Source organism: Petaurus breviceps, unplaced genomic scaffold, assembly GCF_028583685.1.
Source record: "Petaurus breviceps papuanus isolate PSGF00001 unplaced genomic scaffold, PetGlider_PUasm1.0 90750, whole genome shotgun sequence".
Classification (NCBI taxonomy): Eukaryota; Metazoa; Chordata; class Mammalia; order Diprotodontia; family Petauridae; genus Petaurus; species Petaurus breviceps.
In genome coordinates, this window is record NW_027187335.1 from 1343872 (window position 1) to 1355755 (window position 11884).

General features: G+C 43.2%; 1 protein-coding gene across 8 annotated transcripts in view; it reads right to left on the reverse strand.

Annotated features, from left to right (window-relative positions):
- Positions 1-11884, reverse strand: part of MSI2 (musashi RNA binding protein 2) — a 542542-nt gene that overhangs the window by 95476 nt on the left and 435182 nt on the right. The window lies entirely within an intron of this gene.

Consider the following 11884-nt stretch of genomic DNA (forward strand, 5'->3'; position numbering starts at 1 on the left):
TTCCTTCCTTCCTTCCTTCCTTCCTTCCTTCCTTCCTTCCTTCCTTCCTTTCCCTCTTTCTTCTCCTTCCTTCCCTCTTTTTTCTTTCGTTCTCCCTCCCTCTCTCTTTTTGTCTTTCTTTTCTTTCTCTTTCCTTCCTTTCTTTTCCTTTCCATTTCTTTTCTTTCACATAGAAAGAAGGGGAAAAAAAAAGTAAAGAAAAAAAGAGGAGCAATCTCTAGTGTTAGCAGTAAACCTCTGGAAAGGGTCATCAGGACAGAAGACAAACAAGAAATCCCAGAAAGAACAAGGAGAGAATTTTTCCAGAAGGGTAACTTTAGAAAGGAGGAAGAGATCTGAAGGAGATTGGGCTGGCTGCCCCCCTGTTATCCTCAGTCCCTACATCCATGCTACCCCCTCGCCTTTTTTCTTTTGCAGGATGGCAGCAGACCCCACCCAGTGTGAAGAAGGTGGGGTAACCAGGAAAGGCTTCAGGAAGGGGGCTGATGAACTGAGATTTGGCTACCTTGGGAAAATGATCTCTCAGTGGCTCCTACAATGAAGCTAGCTGTCAAGGACTTGTGAAGGACAAATGAGCTGGGGGGTGGGGAGGAATACATTTCCATGCCCAGTATAGATAGCCATGGCAATTTCCCTCTGGGCCAAATAACCTTTGACACACACTCAAAAAAAAAAAAAAAATCAGAAGCTCCAGAGTCTCTGACTCCCTCTCCCTCCCTAAGCCCCCCCAGGCCCTAGCACTCTGAGCAGCCACATAAAGAGAGCTTCCGCATGTCTGTGTTTTAAGCTGTTTGGTGGGGTGGATCCCTCCCACATAAACACGTAGATTCATTTATTAAATGCCTCTCTGGCATTTTCTTTTTTGCCTTCATCCTGCCTTGTTTAATACTGCATTTGACATTCTCATTTTATAAATGGCAACGGAAGCAGAATGGATAGGCTAAAATTAGCTTACAAGTGAGAAGGATGCTAGAAATAGGCTCCTGAACACGGCAGCCTAGTTAATCCCTCACTCTCTCCTTCCTACTCTACCCGACTCAGAACCCCTTTCCCCCACCCCCAAACCCGCTAGGGCCTTATCTCCCAAATGAGGCAGCTTGACCTCGGGGGCCCTCAGATAGGTCCCTGGGAGGTTCAGCGAGCACCTCGACAGGGGACACTTCTCTAGAGACAGTGATAATATTCTAGCAACTTGGGACAAATCCAAGCCCTGATCTGTGCCCCTCTGTTCATTTGCAGTAAGTTCCTGCTTGGGGCTATGTTCCTAAAACCTTGGGCTATGGTTAGGGTAGGATGGTATTTTTAGGATCACCATAGATCTAGGGACTTTAAAGGGCATTTAGAACAGCCTCTGTAGTTTACAGCTGAGGAAACTGAGGCCTAGAAAAGCTACATGACTTACTCAAGGTCATACAGGTCGAAAGGGGGTGGAGCCAAGATTCAAAGCCAGATATTCTGAATTCAAATCCACAATAATATCAACAACAATAAAAATTATAATGGGAGGAGAGAGGCAATCAGGGTTAAGTGACTTGCCCAGAGTCACACAGCTAGTAAATGTATGAGGCTGAATTTGAATTCAGTTCCTCCTGACTCTGATTATCTATCCAATGCACTGCCTCAATGCCCCTAAAGCAGGATCTGATGAAGAAAATGATGCCTATATAGGTTAAGTGAGTTGGTCAAGGTCACATAGGAGGAAAATAGAAAAGCCAGGTCTTCAGACTCCAAAACAGGCTTTGATAAGAGTCACAGCTGCTGCCTCAGGTTTATACCCCTTTTCATTGGTTTTTCTCCTTGTGTCCTTGCTTCTGCAATCCCTCTGTTCCCATCATCTCCTGAGGGTTCCTTTAAAGATCTGGTTCTTAAGTCCAGGAGATATCAATATTGGGTTGATTCACACATGGCAGCCCTTGGCTGTTACCCTAGCCCACCTTTTGCTCTGTGGGAGAAGGGTAGGGAGTTTGGACAAGAAATATAAAGATGATTAAGCTAAGGAGTGTAACCCAAAGGTTCTCTCCCAAGCACCAGGACCTCCCTCTCGGGTTGCCATTCTTTTCTGCCTGGGGGTGGGGAGGAGGGGTGTGTGTCAGAGGAATTTCATTCTTCAGTTCTCCTCAAAGTGGGAGCCAGCAGAGACTATAGTCCATGTCACAAATGACACTGTCTCCTCCTCCTCAAGAGACCCAGGCTACCTACTCTCATGGAGGTGTGTAATCCCCATCTACCGGAGCAGCCTCTTGTAAACTCCGGAGTGAGACACAGTGGCGTCTTGGGGCCAAGGACATACCTCTATACTCTATACTGATTCTACTGATCGAAACAGAGTTGCATGTAACAGTTTCTTTAGCAAGCAGAAGCTATGCAGCAGCTCAGGTCCATAGTCTCCCGTGTGTGTGTGTTGGCAGGGGAGGGGTGGGGGGGGGAAGGGACAAGAGACTACATGGCTACCTCAGACAGGTGAGCTTTGATTAGCACCCACTCAATCATGGTCATGGTACTAGTGGAAAGGCTGATGAATTTGGAATTAGGTGACGGACTCAAATCCTGCCTCAAACACTTAACTAGCTATGTGATCCTAGACAAGAAAGACCCTTAACCTCTCTCAGTCTCAGTTTCCTCATTTGCAAAATAGCACCTACTCCACAGGGTTGTTGTGAAGATGAGATGAGTAAACATATGTAAAACTTGGTAAACCTTATTAAAGAGTTATATAAATAAAAACTGGGCAGCTAGGTGTTGTAGATAGAGAGCTAGGCCTGGAGTCAGGAATACCTGAGTTCAAATCCAGTCTCAGATGCTTACTAGCTATGTGACCCTGGGTAAGTCACTTAACCCTGTTTGCCTCAATTCCCTCATCTGTCATATGAGCTCGAGAAGGAAATGGCAAACCACTCCAGTATCTTTGCCCAGGAAACCCCAAATGGAATGAAGAGTTGGACACACCAAAATATAATAATAAAATATAAAGCAACAAAACATAAATGCTAGCTATCACGAACTGCAGAGCTTTCTATAAATAAGGGACTGGACCTGGTAAATTCATCAGGATAGGGAACTTCTAGGTAAGATAACACCACTTTGGGTCAGTGCCTTCTCAGCACTTAGCATTTTAGAGGTCTGCTTAGACTAATGAGAGAGAGGTTTAAGTGATTTGCCTAGGGCTATAAGTATTTGAGGCCTATTCCCTCTATCCACTATGTCTACACATGCAAACACACACACACATAATGAAAAACTATTATTATTATTCTATTTCTCTGCATCTTCCTCAATACTTATATAATAAAGAATGAACTAAATAAATTTGTATTCATTTGAAGTTTGGTTTTTTTGAATTTTTTCTGGTCTGAACCCTATAATTCATTGTTATTTATTAAATATTATTATAAGCATTTATTAAGCTTACTATGAGCAAAGCACTGAGTTAGGCAGTGGAGATACCAAGTAAGAATGAAAAGCAGTCCCTGCCCTCAAGGCATATTCTCCTGCAGGATGCCACCATGTAAATGGATAAGTAAAGGCCAGATAATGTGAGGTGGGAGAGACCAATAACACTAACTAGGGAACGTGGAAAGGCTTCCCATAGGAAGCAATACTTGAACTGAGTCTTGAAGAAAATTAAGATTATCATAAAATAACTGGTACTTTAAGACTGGAGAAACAATTTGCATGCATTATCTCATTTAATCTTCTCAACCACACTGTGAGGTAGGTATTATGATCCCCAAAATCACAGATAAGGAAACTTGGGCTCAGAAAAGTAAATTGATCCACTTAGGGTCACACAGCTAGTAACTGTCTAAAGGCAGAATCTGAATCCAGGGATCTGCAGACTCTTTCTATATCATGGTGCCCCTAAGAGTTATAGCTAGGTGATACAGTATACAGAATGCTAGGTCTGGAATCAGGAAGACTCAACTTTGTGAGTCCTGACTGTGACCCTAGGCAAGTCACTTAACCCTGTTTGCCTCAGTTTACTCATCTGTAAAATGAGCTGGAGAAGGAAATGGCAAATCATTCTAGTGGCTCTGCTAAGAAAACCCCAAATGGGATCGTGAAGACTGAACAACAATTCTTTTTTCTTTGCTTTTTTTTTTGGAGGGGAAAAGGTAGGGCAATTGGGGTTAAGTGACTTGCCCAAGGTCATACGGCTAGTTTTTGTGTTAAGGTCTGAGGTTGCATTTGAACTCAGGTCCTCTTGACTCTAGGGCCAGCACTCTATTCACTGTGCCACCTAGCCACCCCAACTGAACAACAATTCTAAGAGTAGGAGAGAATGCATTCCAAGTACAAACTGACAGCTACGGTAGGACTGTACATATATACATACGTATGTATGTATACTTGGAACTGGAAGGAACTTCAGAGGCTACTAGTCTAACTAATCCAACCTTCTCTCCCTTCAAACAGGATGAAACCGAAAGCCTAGAAATTGGCTGGTTGTTGTCCTTCATTCTTGAAAAGGACCAAAATGATGCTGCTATGTTAGAGTCAAGGCACAATGTGTCCGACTGTGGCTGCTCAGACCCATATGATCTCAGAAGGCTCTACCCCAAGGTTGGGCACAAACAGTCCATATGAACATCTGGAGTGGATTCTCCAAATTTACCCATCACACATTTCCTAGAGATTCAGTGACTTGTCCAAGGCCACACGAGCATTTATCATAAGAGGAATAACACAAACCTAGCTATTCTGACTCCATTCTATCATCTGTCTCTGCTGTTCCCCTACAGACCCCGTACAAAGGCTTTCTGTGAAGGCAGGAGATGGCATCCCCAGTGTGGAGGATGGAAGAAGCAGGCCAATTTGGCTGAAACCCTGAGCACATGCAACAGAGAAATAGGAAATAAATCTGGAAAGGCACGCTAGATGCATGATAGATGCTGGACTGTAAAAGGGTTTTAAATGCCAAACTGTGAACTCTTATTTTATCTTAGAAACAACAGGGAGATGAAGTTGAAGATTCTGGAGCAGGGAAGGGACAGGAGGAGACCTTTGCTTTAGGTCGCTGTTGCCCCTCCACTAACACAGATAATTAAAAAGTCCCCTGGTGCTTTTTTGCTTTTGCCAAAGAGATGCATTCCTAGGAAAAATAGTGTGTACATAAAATCTTTGTAAATTAAATCTTCATAATCGAGGGCTTGCTCTGTAGGGTTAAGTCCTTTTGCAAAATAAATAACCAGGATCATAATTTAAGAACTGGAAAGACTCTTAGAGGTTATTTAGTTCAAATCCTTCATTTCCCCATACTGTCCCCAATTTCCTCATTTTACAAAACTGAGACTCACAGAGGTAAAGGGATTTGTCCAAGGTCAAACAGAGTGGAAGAAACAGGATTTGAACTCAGGTTCTGAGACTTAGAATCAGGCATTTCTTCCATCATATCATACTGCTTTCCTAATTAATTCAACTTTTGGCATAATTCCTCATTTTTCATATATTTGGTTTGCTTACACCAAATTTAATGCATGTGCATGTTTGTGTGTAAAACTCATCATGGGTAAATTGCAAATGGAGTTCCCAGTCTCTCCCCTCTAAAAATAAATCTCATCCTTTACTCCTTTCAGGTGATTCTTGAGTCCTGGCCAGAGGGGAACAGCTTTGAATTCCTGCTACAAATCATCAGCCCCTAATGAAACTCCTATTCAGTTCTTCGTTAATTCCAGTCTCCCTTTTGTGTGACTGTCACTTAGATTTCTGTTGCTTTGAGGCCACTATCTGGCCCCTAATCAAGCAAGTACCCCCACTGCTGAGGTTACCGCTTCAATCAGGGGGGAAGCTGTGTGTGGCATTATTAGCCGGCATCTGCCTACTTCGGGGGTGCAGGACAAGAGGGAGGTTTCTTTCCAAATGATTATAAAATGGCTCTACTGACTTACATAAGCTACATTTACATTTGACTGTGATGTAAAGGGTGGATTCTTCCCTGCAAAAGAACTCAGAGGAACAAGGCTGGAATACAGGTTTTGCTTCTTCTATCCTAGGTGACCTTAGGCAAATTACTTCCTCTCTCTATACCTTAGTTTCCCTCCCTGTAAAAGGGGTTATTCTGGTTTGATTTAGTTCCATTAGGCTGTGAGTTCCTTGATGGCAGGGTCTGGCTTTCACTTCTCTTTGTACTGCCAGAATTTAGCACAATGTCTAGCAGTAGGTACTTAATAAATGTTAACTGACTGACTTCTAAAGGGCCTTTTGGCTCTAAATCAAAGGTGATGTGAAATTGTCATAGGTTTCTCTGGGTTCCATATCTGGTTCTGCCATTAAAGTATGTGTTTTAAAGTTCTTGGCATCATTTTCTCCATCCCTCACCTCTGCCTCTATGATTTTCTTTAAGGACAATGGGTGAGAAAAGGCAGAAAGTGCTTTGAAATCTGTAGCTCTCAGTGTCAAACAAACAGAAGCTGCTATGGATACAACTCCTGGGTTCTAGTCCTAAGAGGCAGAGGTAGAGGAGAGAATGCATTCCAGGATAGGTTGACAGTTTTGGTCACTTCCTGGTGCATGATCCAATTTTTCTTCTTCTGAGATGAATGAAATTTATTTCATTTTGCCAAACATTAAGTGTCTATGACATTCAAAGAACAGTGCTGGTCATCAGCCGGTGCACAAAAATGACAATAACACCACCGTTCCATTAAGGATCTTACATTCTACTGGAGGAAATCACATGGGGATGGACACAGTATTGGGTTGCCACTCTGAAGACAATGATCCTAAAATGTCTCATGGCCCTACCCTTAGGAAACTAAACAAAACTTAAAAGGTCAGCTTTTTTGTTCATTTGTTTACTGCCTATCACATATAATTTAGTTAAGTTGTATTTCTTAAGCTTTTACCATGTGTTAGGCACTGAGTTATTAAGTGCTAGAGATATAAAGTAAAGGCAAAAAACAGCCCCTGCCTTCAAGGAGCTCACATTCTAATGGGGGAGACAAGTAAACAACTCTGTACAAACAAAATATATTCAGGATAAATTGAGAATAGTCTCAGAGAGAAGGACTGGGAAAGGCTTTTTGCAGAAGGTGGGACATTAGCTGAAGCTTGAAGGAAGCTGAGGGAAACCAGGAGGTAGAGATGAGGAGGGAAAATATTTCAGGCACGAGGGGACAGCCAGTAAAAGCACTTCCAAATGGGAACTGGAACGTCACACAAGAGGAACAAGAGTGAGGTCAGGATCACTGAACACAGATACGTGGAGAGGGGTAAAGCAAGGTGTTGGATTATGGCATTCTAGGGCTTAGACAGCATGGCACATTGGAAGAAAGGGCTCTGGATTTGGAATGAGAAAAACCAGGCTCAAATCTTGGCTCTGATACTTATTGCCTGTATATTCTTGGCAAGTAAACCTCTCTGGGCCTCAGTTTCTCATCTGTGCTGTGAGGGGGCTGACTTAGATGACCTCGAAGGTTTTTTCCATCTTTAAAATCTATGATCCTATAATTTTCCCTTTCCTGTCTTATCTTCTACTGCCAAATCCCTTCCTTCTTCAAATCACTCGGTGCTCCAGCCACACTGGACCATTCTTTATTTCCCATTCTTGTCCTGCCCTCTACCATCAACATGATGGGTCAATGTGATGAAATGGAATGAGCACTATATTTAGAGACAGGAGATGTGTGGTTCAATCACAGCTCTATTAGACCCCGGGCATGTCATTTCATCTCTATTTCCTCATATATAAAATGAATGGGTTGAGCTAAGTGTCTCATAAGGGATTGCTCCAAAATTCCCTCTTGACTGAAATCTTCCAAGGCAGCCCTTTTGGTCCTGCTTTGTCCCCATGCTTAGAACAGGCTCCACCTGACCTCTGGCCATGAAGCTTCTCCCTTCCTCCAAGGCCTAGCTCCATGAGGTTTTCCTTAACACCCACCAGCCAACAGTGATCTTTCCAACCTCAAAGGCCTCTTGGAGCTCTGCCTGGAGCTCTTCTTATCTGCAATGCATAGTTCAGTGCCCTGTATACAGTAGGACTTATTACATGTTTTTTCCACTCATTAAATCAATCATCTACTGAGTATCTATTCTGCACAAGGCATTGTTCTGGGCAGGTAGGGGAGAGCAATGCAAAGTGGGCTCCAAGGGCCAGGCCCTCCTGAAATTTATAATCTAGCAGAGGGATGTTAAGAAGTGAACTGCAAAGGTCATAATGATAAACCCCCTGCCTCCCCCTACACCAAAGCGAATGAGACTGCAAACTCCTTGAAGGAGGGATAATGCCTTCTTTTAATTCTGGAGCCTATGCTGACCCTTTTCTTTCTCCTCATTCACAGAAGGTCCTCAGACAATAGGCATTCAGTAATGTTTATCACAGACAGATGACAATGTTCCCTCCTTGAAAATTTCCCAGAAGGGAAGATTGTATGAACTGATGCAAAGTGAAGTGCAGAGATGAGGAGAACAACTTATACAATAATAGCAATATTGTAAAGACAAAGAATTTTGAAGGTCTTAAGTCTGATCAACACAATAGAACCAACCACAATTCCAGAGGACTCATGATGGGACAGGCTACCCATCTCCAGATAGAGAGCTGATAGACTCAGAGCACAGACTGAAGGACGTGTGTTTGTGTGTGTGTGTGTGTGTGTATACATACATACATATATACACACACACACACACACAGACATACACATATGGGGGGGGGGGAGGGAAAGAGAAAGAGAGAGTGAGAGAGAGACAGAGACAGCACATGCCAAAACAAGAATTTGTTTGCTTGACTATACATGTTTGTAACCCAGGTTTGGGGTTTTATGCTTTCACAATTGGTGGGAGAGAGAGAAAGAGGTCAGAGGGAGAGAACTGGGAACTGAAAATAAAATTGAATTAAAAAAAAAAAAGAATTTCCCAGGAGACTGTACAAACTCTCTCACATATCTGGTAAGTTTCTGCTTTCAGGGAACTCTTCTTTGTGCCTAACTTTGGTCATTCTCCTTTCTTTTGTCTGGTTCATACTTTGAGAACTGCTGTTCTGAGTCCATGGCTTTGTTTCCCATAGGTAGGGCCTGGGTTCATTTCCTCCTCCATGCTGGGTCTCATCTAAAAGAGAAGGGACTAACTACAGCACTGAAGAAAAGAGAATCCTACACTATGACAACCCAGCAGGACCATCCTAGAGGTGAGAGCCCTGTCAGAATGAACTCTCACTTTGGGGAAGGAGGTTAAATCTCTAAGGATGGAGAAATGGCAGGAAAGTTCCTTTGGCTTCAGGTCAGCCCACAGAATGCATAGGAGCTGGGATCTTCTACCATTCACTGTTGGATGGTTCAATTAAAATTAAGCCCCGTTCCTGATTAGGCAACCAATAATATATCTGGTCTTGTAGAGAGCTCAAATCTCCAGCTCTGTGACTCAAAGCACTACACAGAGCCAGGAAAGACTTAGACTCAAACCCTGACCCTGACACTTATTATGTGACCATGGGTAAAAGCAATGGGGATCTCATCTGTCAAATGGGGATACAGAATTCCTGTACTGTCCTCCTCACTACAGGGTTGTCTGACAGTTCAAATGAGACCATGTATAAAAAGTGCCACATATACCTCAAAGCGTTATATATAAGAGCAAACAATTATTGCTGCTGTATAATTGGTTACGCCATCTTACCAAATCTCAGTGTCTCCACTAGTGAAAATAAGGAGAAAAAATCCTCTGCCTTCCCCATCTCTTACTCTAAGTACTAAATGAGGCAAGAGATTTGAGAACAAGCTTTAAAAGAGCCACACAAATGAAGGAGAAGTTGTCACTGACTAACTGAATATCCGGTGAACTAGACCACTGGACTGGGAGCTGGGATGAGAAGGGAACAAGCATTTATACAGAGCCTCATACGTGCCAGACATTGTGCTAAGCACTTACCAATAATATCTCATCTCATCCTCTCAACAAAGATGAGGAAACTGAAGCAGACAGACATGAAGCCCAGAATCACATAGCTAACAAATGTCTGAGGCTGGATTTGAACTCAGGTCTTCTTGACTCCAGACACAGGCATTCCATCTACTACTATGCCACTAGCTGCCTAGTGAATGTGTGGGTTTTGATGGCTCAGAGTGAGTGTTAATAGCAATTGTTTCTGTTCTGGCCAGGAACTCTGATTAATTCTTTTGCAAAGGCAAACAGGACCATTTTGGGACTCCATTCTTACCTAGCCTTTCATTATTGAATGGGTGTTGCCTTTAGACAAACCAAAACCTGAGAAAGACCTTAGCTTAAAAAGGCCAAGGTTCCCCACTGGATCTGGGGCCATCACCACCGTCCTGATCTATGCCTTGCCACTGGACTCTGATGATTCTGGAGGAGAAAGGCTGCTGACTTTGTACAGCACAGCCCTGCGGCACTTGAATCCAACTCAATTGCAAGGCATCACCCTCCTGATGTCAGTGGCTTTCTGTGAGAAGCAAGGACAAACAAGCACGAGGTGTCTAGCAGAAGACCTGGGTTCTAATCCTGGTGCTGCCTCTTTTCCTGTTTGGATATCAGGCGCCTCACCATTAGACTGTGAGTTCCTTGCCTTTCTTTGCATCCCTAATATGTTAGCACAGTGCCCGACACATTTTATTATTCAGTTGCTCTGTCCCACTATTTGCATCCCGTGGATCATAGCATGCCAATACTGTCCACAAGGATACTGGAGTGATTTGCCATTTCCTTCTCCAGCTCATTTTACAGAGGAGGAAACTGAGGCAAGCAGGATTATGCGACTTGTCCAGGGTCATACCACCAGTAAGTGTCCAAGGCCAGATTTCAACTCCGATCTTCCTGACTCCAGGCCCGGCATTCTATGCATAGTGCCTGACACGTAGCAGGTAGCTAATGAATGTTTACTAACTACAGACTAAGTGACTATAACATGAATGGGTTAGACTAGACAACCTCTAGGACCATTTGTAGCTCTGAATCTACAACCCTGGGTTCAGTGTAAACTCCTTAAGGACAGGGGTCTACTCCACCAGTGTCAGCCATCATTCACTCTCCTGAAGCTTAACCTATATTTGCCAAGGACAACTTGAAGGCGGCAAAGAGTGTGGTTCTTTCCTAGATAAACAAGGGCATCTGTATTAGAGACCAGGCTTATTTCATCTCTCAGCCTCTCTAATGGGGTTTTAAACATCACCAGACAGAAAGACAACCTGCTGAAAGAGGAAAGTGTGAACGTATCTGTCCCTTCACCCTGGAAGGCAATGGATTTTTTCCTTTGGGGGCTTGTCAGAGAAGAAGATGGCAGGAGGGAGAGACAGAGATGGGGAGCGGAAATCCTATTAGCAAAGAAGTAAGAACTCATCTATCTCCCCTGTACCACCTTAACGTCCAGGCTGACATCCCCAACATATAGTATGCAAAGAAAACTGTATTTTCATTTTAGATGCATATTATGGCAAGGAACAATATGAACAATATTATTTTAGTGCCCTGGGAAAAAATTAGCAAGTCAAATGTTGAATCAGGCCTGTAGCATATGCTAAGAAGATTGCTTTGATCTTATCCACACTAAAAGCTCTATTATTGGATTTAAAGTCGGTGAACACATATCAGACCAATATACAATGCATATCTGAATACATGTTTCAGAAGCAAGGAATGTTTTGACAAAAGGAAGGGGAATATTTTAACTGAAAATATCAAAGTTACTGCTGAGATTGAAACACACATATTTCTCTCCCTCCCTTCTCTTGGCTGGGAGTTGTGTAAGCCAACAGAGCTGTGATGGCTTGGAGGGATTTGCTGACAGCTTGGGAAACACTGGCTGAGTCGCCAGTTTGGGCCCGGCAAGGGGTTTTCTTCTTCTCTCTTCCACTCCCTCAAATTTGGAGAGAGAAAGGAGAACAAACAGAAGGATCTTGGAGCTGTGGAGTCTGGGATGTGTCATGAAGCCCCC